The sequence below is a fragment of the Leiobunum rupestre genome, chromosome 3 (genome assembly GCF_980474605.1).
Source record: "Leiobunum rupestre chromosome 3, qqLeiRupe1.1.hap1, whole genome shotgun sequence".
Classification (NCBI taxonomy): Eukaryota; Metazoa; Arthropoda; class Arachnida; order Opiliones; family Sclerosomatidae; genus Leiobunum; species Leiobunum rupestre.
Window position 1 is genome coordinate 66,124,777 of NC_143386.1, and position 9,126 is coordinate 66,133,902.

Sequence of the window (9,126 nt, forward strand, 5' to 3'; positions counted from 1 at the left end):
TGTAGGCGACAACCCGACGAAGATAATTACTTCCAAAACACGTAAAAGACGTTACTAAACTCCCCGTATTGGCGCCTGACGGCGCCGCGCACTCGCTTCGCTCAAGCGCTGGGGGCGCGCAGCGCCTCCCCAACCCCATACTAAAAAAAGCGATGGGCCATCTATAACGCGACCTAGAGGACAGTACCAAGCCTTACGCATCAAGTATATAGTGGCCCAATAATAGAAAAGACCGAGAAAATGAACAAAAACTGTAAAAGATTTGATAAAGTACGGGAATATCACTTTGTGGCCCAAAAATACAAAACACCGAGAAAATGAACAAAAACTGTAACTGATTTTATACAAAAAGGGAATATCACGTGGAATTCATTAGGACACCGAAACTGTGTTGCCGGCGAACACACGACGGAAATAAGTACAACAAAACACGTGCAAATGCCCAAAAATTAGAAATTTAAAATTACATTAAAATATTAAATAATCATTTGCGGCCAAAATAAAAATTACCCTCGGCATCTACGTGACAAGGTCTATCAGGCGCAACCAAAATTAATATAAAATTCAATGAAAATGAGAAATTTTTAAAATTAAAAAAATTAAGTTAAACAATTAAATAATCATTTGCGGCCAAAATAAAAATTACCCTCGACATCTACGTGACAATGTCTATCAGGCGCAACCAAAATTAATATAAAATTCAATGAAAATGAGAAATTCTTTAAATTAAAAAAATTAAATTAAACAATTAAATACTCATTTGCGGCCAAAATAAAAAATACCCTCGACATCTACGTGACAAGGTCTATCAGGCGCAACCAAAATTAATATCAAATTCGATGAGGCCGCTGTACTACACTTCACCCGAAGAATCTATTATTCTATTTCCGTTTGATTAATCCATGATTGATCCTTCCTAGGTGAAAGTTGAACATGGATCTATCACCTGCAGCTTTAGGCAGTGCAAGTTTTTATCATATAACTATTCTTGTTTTTTCTTTGAGTAAACAGTAAACAGGATAAAGAAAATCTTTACGCCCAGGAACTATCATTTTTTTAAATATTTTCGTTTAAAGAACGCTAGTTCCGGGGCCATTGTTCAACGGTAAAAGTTCAAGCATTCAATTTGACGAGGACGGCGTAGCTAGGTTGGAATAGACGTAGGTTTTGGAAAATTACGCGGCCAGCGCCTATCTGGGTTCGAGTCCCGGCGCCGCCGAAGGTATAAATTATATAAAAAATTATTTTTCGCAGCTCCATCTACCGTGTCGTCGCTTTTAACGCCAAACAAACAAACACTTAACGACATTCCGTCCATAGCAATAGTGTCACTTCAAATATATATTCGATGTGAAACTAAAAATGAGGGGGCCCACTTAATTATTTCGAAATAATCTCGGCACCACCACAGCTTCGATTTTTTTTTACATATTTGTTTTTGGCCTTGTTTATGGGCCCCCTTGGCTTCTGGGCCCTGTGCGGCCGCATCTGTCGCACGTGCCTAGTTACGGCACTGGGTATAGTCGTCGGTTTTGGAGGTCATGTGGCCAGCAGCTATCTGGGTTCGAATCCCGGTGTCGCCCTTAATAAAATTTATGTTTATTATTTTTCGCAGCTCCATCTACCGTGTCGTCGCTTTTCCACGCCAAACAAACAAACAAACAAACACTTAACGACATTCCATCCATAGCAAAAGTGTCACTTCGAATATATATTCGATGTGAAACTAAAAATGAGGGGGCCCACTTAATTATTTCCAAATAATCTCGGCACCACCACAGCTTCGAATTTTTTTTTGCATATTTGTTTTTAGCCTCGTTTATGGGCCCCTTAGCTTCTGGGCCCTGTGCGGCCGCATCTGTCGCCCGTGCCTAGTTATGGCACTGGATATAGCAGACGATATTTCTATTTCGTAAGCTAACGCTAGATGGCGGTATCGTTACCCATCGTCCCTCGAGAATCTTATCTCCTATTGAGGGGGGGGGGGGGAATTTTCAACGAGAAAGAAACTTACCCCACGCTTTTGTAAGGCATTTACGCTTACAGAATTTCAGGCTCTGTAGTAATATCTAATCTAATTCTGGCGTTGTACTAATTATTTATAGTTACGATTCAGTAGTAAATTATAGCACTTTATTCAGATACTTGTTATGCCTGGTTCTCTGTAAGGGATTCTTGCCGGTTGTCTATATGTAGGGGACGACGCTAGCTAATATCAGAAAGTAGGGTCATCTAGCGAGGAGCTGTAATTGTTACATCTGGGCGAGGGGCTGACCACTATCAGTAATCGGTGTACAAGCCCGTAGCTTTGACTGTACTAAAGTGATTCGATTACAGATTTAGGACTACCAAGGCTGTAGTCGCTGTAATCGGTGTACATAATTTAAGGAAGTGGTTAGCCCATAGACCAAGTAAGGGTATTCTACCCTTACTTGGTCTATGGTTAGCTCCTCACATCTGGGCAAATTCAAATGCAAGATACATTTTCATATTATAAACCAAGGGTAGAAATTTGAAAACAAAAAAAAAATCGTTAAAATTAATTGAAAATTATAGGATATAGCCAAGTAGTAAAGATGAGCGGTACACTTTAAGCCATCAATGATGATTAGTTTCATCTAAAGTATATAATATAGCTTTACAAAAGAATCCATTTAGGCCGGAAAAACTATTAATGGGCTTGATCTAGTTAAAAGCCTTTTAATTAAACGCAGGAATCCATAAATCTACTTGGAATGCTTATTGTGGCAGATTTTTGTATCGATGTGGCTGACTTTTTTTTGACGTCACTATGTGAACTTAACAGAGGACATTTTTTCTCTCGTCAAAGCCGTCAGCGTGATCTTACCTCGGATCTTACCATACGCGATGCGGCCGGATAAGCATTAAAGGTAGAGGTATGGATTCTTGTTAAACGTTATTATGTATAAAAATGGAGGAAAAATAAAGGAAAGCCAACCCTGTCCATTTCTTCAAAGGTTGTTTGTAGCATTTCTAAAATTGTTTAATGCGCAAAATAACTAGATGGCGCTTTGTATTTTTCTTCTCCCAATTTTAAATTTTCGCTTATAGCTATCATCACTAAAATATATTAAAACAAGTGTTGGCTATTTTTTCAACAGCTGACGCTAGCGTCGAAATAAAAACAAGATACTTAAGCTCGGGACGCGGATAAAAACATTTTATACTTTTAATTTTTTTATATTTTTGTTTTATGGAAACGCGTATTACATCTAAGTAAATTGGTTATTCAGGAACTGTTTTATACATAAATTCATTGTAGTATTTTCAGATTCTTTGAGCTCACATGGTTAGTTAATTAATTATATTAATGTAACTTTAATGTGCAACATATTAAAGAGAGCCCTGTGTACACTCTGTCTGAAAAGTTTGTTCGTCCTATAATTTAAAAATTTAAATGGGGATAATTATTTTCTAGAAATGCTAGTAACAAAGTTCCTAGCTTGTTGAAAAGAACAGAAAAAGCCCTACAATACACATATTTTGACATAAGGAAACTTATAGGTTTTGACCTATTTTCGTCTAAACTTTCCAAAATGTGTAATAGTAACTTTTTTTGCCGCTTAGAAATTTGATTTTATATTGTGATTTTCATATTCCTCTGGGTCGATTTAAATAGGAAAAGTGTTTGAATTTTTAAATTTCAACCAATAGTTCGCGAGCTACAGCCTTTTAAATATTAGGAGAGAATACGCATTTAACTAATTGGCGCAGCACGCAATACTAACATATCAAGAAGTCGATGAATAAAAGTGCGACGCCGAAACAACATATATATATATATATATATATTTACAATATTAACTGAGCTGGTTTGGTATTGTCGGTATTTATACATTAAAGACCTAGAGATATCGAAACAAATTAATCTCAAAGTTCCTCTATACCCATAGCTTTCAACGTGGCTGCTAAGATTGGGGGTAATGAAGCCAGACATTCAAATGGGAAATCCAAAGACGACATTGAGAATTGTACATTGACTTTGGTACATGATGGTTGGTTCAATATTAGAAATGTTTGTGTTTTTTTCTTGTTTTTACTATTCGAACCCCGAATTGATTTTACAAATTATATATGTTGTAATTAGTACATTTCAAAGTCAGTAAATAAGTAATTGGGAATAATAATAACATGATAGTTTGCAATGAAACGGTAATTTAGTAATTGTAAACATTTAGACATTGAATAATTTCCTTCATTATTAAACTAGTAAGTTCCTTCATTAGTAAATTAATCATTTCCTTCATAAGTAAATTAATCATTTCCTTCATTAGTAAATTAATCATTTCTTTCATTAGTAAATTATTAATTTCATTCATTAGTAGATTAGTAATTTCCTTCATTGGTGAACTAATAATTTAATTAATAAATTAGTAATTTACTTCATTAGTAAATTAATAAGCTCCTTCATTAATAAATTAGTAAGTTCCTTCATTAGAAAATTAGTAAGTTCCTTCATTGGAAAATTAGTAAGTTCCTTCGTTAGTAAATTAGTAAGTTCATTCATTAGTAAATTAGTAAGTTCATTCATTAGTAAATTAGTAAGTTCCTTCAGTAAATTAGTAAGTTCCTTCAGTAAATTAGTAAGTTCCTTCAGTAAATTAGTAAGTTCCTTCAGTAAATTAGTAAGTTCCTTCATTACTAAATTTAAAAATATTAAGTGTCCATGACTGAATAATAAATGCACCGCAATCAAATCCCTTCGAAATGCTGCAGAATTTTCTTTCCGATCCTCTAGGGCTACAAAATTCCAGGACATTTGCAATATTCCATCTCGATGGGAATGTTGTCGTATCTAGCGCAATGGGCAACTCCTCCTCTTCTGCACGGAAGTTTGCTGCAGTCACTGGCGAGTTCAGGGACGTTGGAAACATCGACTTCTTCGTCGTAGAATTCCGGTTTTTCTCGGACGTCTATTTCTTTGCGGCCTTCGTAGTCACCGTACATATCGTCGTAGTCGTGCATGTACCTGTGTCTGTCTCTTCCGGTGTCGCACTTGCAGATGCAGAAGGCGTCTCCACACACCCTCGAGAACGAGAAGCAAACGGCCTTCTCGATGGCCACGTCTTCGCACTGAGTCTGGTTGCATTCTTCGTCTTTCTCTTTACACCCTTATTGAAAAAGATATATTATTAACCAGCCAAACACATTAAACATGATAGCAAGAGACATAGAAGAAAAAGAGTCTGCCTTGAGAGCAGGGTTGGACATAAGGCACTAGTCACGCCATTTTACTACTAAAATAAATGCTCTGACTATTAAAATTAATCGAAATCTGGCGCTCACTAGTCAATTTCACTAGTGAAAAATTTACCTAAATATTCATAAATAATGGCGAATATGGCGTATCATAAATTCATCATTCAACCATCCCATTTTATTAAAAAAAATCACAACATGCTCGTAGAGCTTGTAGAAAAAAAAGACTCCAGTTCTGAAGTTGGAAAGATTAATGGCACACGGACGCAGCGTCGAGGCAGTCTCTTTTTCTTAAATGTGACTACATGTATGTCTCTTGATTATATAGAGCGCAACATTTTCATGAAAGCGAGAGAAACGCCCAGTGGATAATTTCATCGAAAATTAAGGAACCTTACAGTAGATGTAATAGAGTTCACGAATTAATTTTTGTAAAACAAATGCACCTTGAGCGAAATCGATTATTTATTGATTATTATTATCATACTTTCCGTAAGTGTGTCAGTTGCTGATAGTGATAGCTATGTATGGATTGAAATCACGCCTCTAGCGATAAAATTAGTCAATTTTAAAACCAATTATTACTCGCCGGTCCCACTGCCTCGACACTGCTATCAGCACATGCTCACTATAACGACAAGAAGGGACTGAACGTAACAGCAGTTCCCAATTTCATTGGCTGCGGATTACGTCATCTTGTTTCTCTTCCGGGGTCTATGAAATTCGCAAATCGGTGGCTAGACCGCTCGGGCTAGACCTAGTATTTTGTGCTGTTTTGATTAATTAAGATCAGAGTTAGGTTTAGGTTAAGGTTTAGAACTAGTTTAAGGTTAGGTTAAATTAAGGTCTTATGGTTGAAAAATGACTTAAAGTTGCTAGAGTATTTTTATCCAATGAAAATTGGAAACCGTTGCTATGTTTAGCTACACGTGAAGGACAAGGAATAAGAGTACGTATTACGCCTAAGGATTTAGATTGAGGTCCACCAAAAATGTCTGGTCATTCCATAAATGGCTCTCAGTAAATATTTGACTACTCCATCTGCGCTGAGTATGCAATTAAGTTATCTCCCCACTGATTAAAGGGGTTTTCCCCGAGTTCTTCGGTTTCCCTTTCCATAAAAACTTGTAGAGGTTAACGGAGTGTAGGGAGCTGTTGGCTCGCGTGGCTTGAAGGGCTGGCCACCACGCTCCTATGCGTTGTAACCCGAACACCTGAATTAATGGCTTTAAAAGTCGCTTGATGACTTAGGCCTAAGGTGGTGCCTTGGGTATTAGCCTAGCTGATTATTATTATTACCCTTACGTGAACTGTCAGTTTAAAGTTGGGTTATTAATATAGTAAGTTCTGTTTAATTGGGTCATAGTAAAATATGTAGTTTGTGGGCTTGGATTAATTAAACCCGAAATAGGACTCAGGCTTAGAGGCTCGGGTGGTAGTTACTCCGCCACTGCTTGTTACTGTAGCTTAAGTTTATAACTCACTTTCAAAAACATCAACAGTTCCTAATGACTCTTCTTGTTCGTTGTCAGAAATCGTCTGACCATTTACTTTTACAAGAACCACCAAAACTAACAAAATGGTTAAGTATTTCAATTGCATTTTAAAGTAAAATATCTGTAAAAAATTGCAATAGATTTTATTTAAAATTGGGAAATAATTAATCTTATTTCGGTTATTGGAATAACACATGGTAGACAAATTATGATATAAGTCACTATTGACTTGGCCCTCAACTCTTTGTATTGAGGCATTGTAACTTGATAACTAAATAAAAAAAATTAATTGAATTGAATAAATTAACGGCCTATTAAAAGATAATTTGCCAAATTCTGTATTTAGGTACTGTATTGTTTAACGTTTTTAGAGAAGGGTACAGTGTTAAAAGAATTATCTTATTTTAAGCAGTTGTGTGGTAAACGAACCCCTGAGATACTTTATATATATATATTTATATACTTCTGGAAACACTTATTAAAGGTAACTTAGTTTAAACGCGCATGGTAATTTTTTTAATTAGGTTAACATCGCCAAACACGAGATTGTTTCCAAGCAGTATTGATCCCAAACTTGAGTTTACAGTAGTGATTATTAATGGTCTTGAAAAATTAAGCTACTTTAAAACATTTCCGCCTTTGCATTTTAAATTGAGAGAAATTATTTTAAAATCAATAAAATAATAATTATAATATTAATAAATATATAACACCGAGTTATTTCTTTGGGTAATAAAGTAATCATATAGCTTTTGATAACTAAAACCAAAAATCAATATGACTTCGTGCAAGAACATCTTCTTTCCAGTGGCGTAGCTAGCATGGGTGACACCCGGAGAGGATATCATAGCATGGGGTGACACCCGGGGCGGACATCATTGTGCGCTACTTACTATAGTCTCTAGTTTGTGTAAGTTTTTATTTTTTTCCCGGTCGGGGGACACCCGTAAATCACGCCACTGCTTCTTTCATACTTTAAACGTAACGTGGTAACTTTGAAAGTAAACATGCATTAATGATACCTTTGTGGTAATAAAATGAGTTGTTTTATTTCAGGAATGTGTGCTATTTTTGAACATTGTTTACCTAATTATATCTCCAATGTTTTAAAAGGTAGAATCTTGCTCGTTTGGATTGCATCCTAGGAAACGTGTCTTTGAGCCCACCATGCGAAGGCGTCCTTTTTATATGTAGTTACCATGGCAACGTGATCACTCAAACGGATTCGGCGTAGAGATAATTATGCACACTCAGATTTAAATTTATTTCCTTATTAATCTTTTGATATTTATATGTTCATTTTAATTTATATGTTCCGAAAATACCTCACTTACGATTACAATTACATTTTAATATAATACAATATTATTATTTCGCACTAAGTTATTTTACGAGCTACCTTACCGTAAGCTCGCTAGCGTGGTTTGGCCAATTGCAAACGGGAACGTGGCAAAATAAGCAAGACAAACCGTTTTTTCTTCCCCCAAAAATCTATATTTCAAATTGAACAGTGCTAGTGCGTGCCATGACAGAGGTTCGGTAGGATGAACGGACGTCAAGAAATATCTCTGATCTAGCTTATTTATCTAATGTTGGCGATCGTTTAGACCGAGTTCTTAATCTCTCTATCGTGCTCCGTACAGTGGAATACTTAATAGCATCAGTAACGGAAGTTATTAGTATGAATCATCCTATTCTATCAACGCTTCATGATAGTCGGTTTCGCCAATGACAACAGAAATCAGAAATCATATATATATTTTGGATATTAAATCGAAATAGTTATTGCATAATTCAGGATAATAGACAGAACAAAACGTTTTCCTAAGATAAGGGAAAATGTTTAGTTCTGTCTATTTGTGAACTCTTTTAGCTCATAAATATTCTAAGCTCATTTCAGTTCATCTTTATCGCCATCAAACTAACTAAACAGTGATTATGCTGCCAACAAAGAGTGTATTAAAGAGTTACTTTCCAATTTCGTTTACGCAATCAATCTGCGATAGTCTATCATTTACCAATCTGGTTCAGTGTAATACATATTTTCTGTTACTTATGATTAAAATGCATTAAGCCTGTACAAGAAAGCATGTTTAAAGGACGTGAGGGTTGAAAAAAGTAAATAATCATAATAAAAGCATTCACGTAGTCAAATATGCATACACTTAAAGGGAATATAACCTCTGGTATTTCTGTCGCCCTCCGAGGGTTCCAATATTGTCCGCTGCCTCCCACGGCTTTTCACACCTGCGGCGCTGATAATCGCTAGTTGTGAAGGGAATAAAGGAAATTGATGGGGTCTTCCATAAAGAACGCGTTGGAGGTTCTATTCCCTTTAATCAAGTTTTACTGTAGAGGCTTGATCTATTTATTATTACGCTATCTGTGACAATGGCCTCTCTTTAAATTT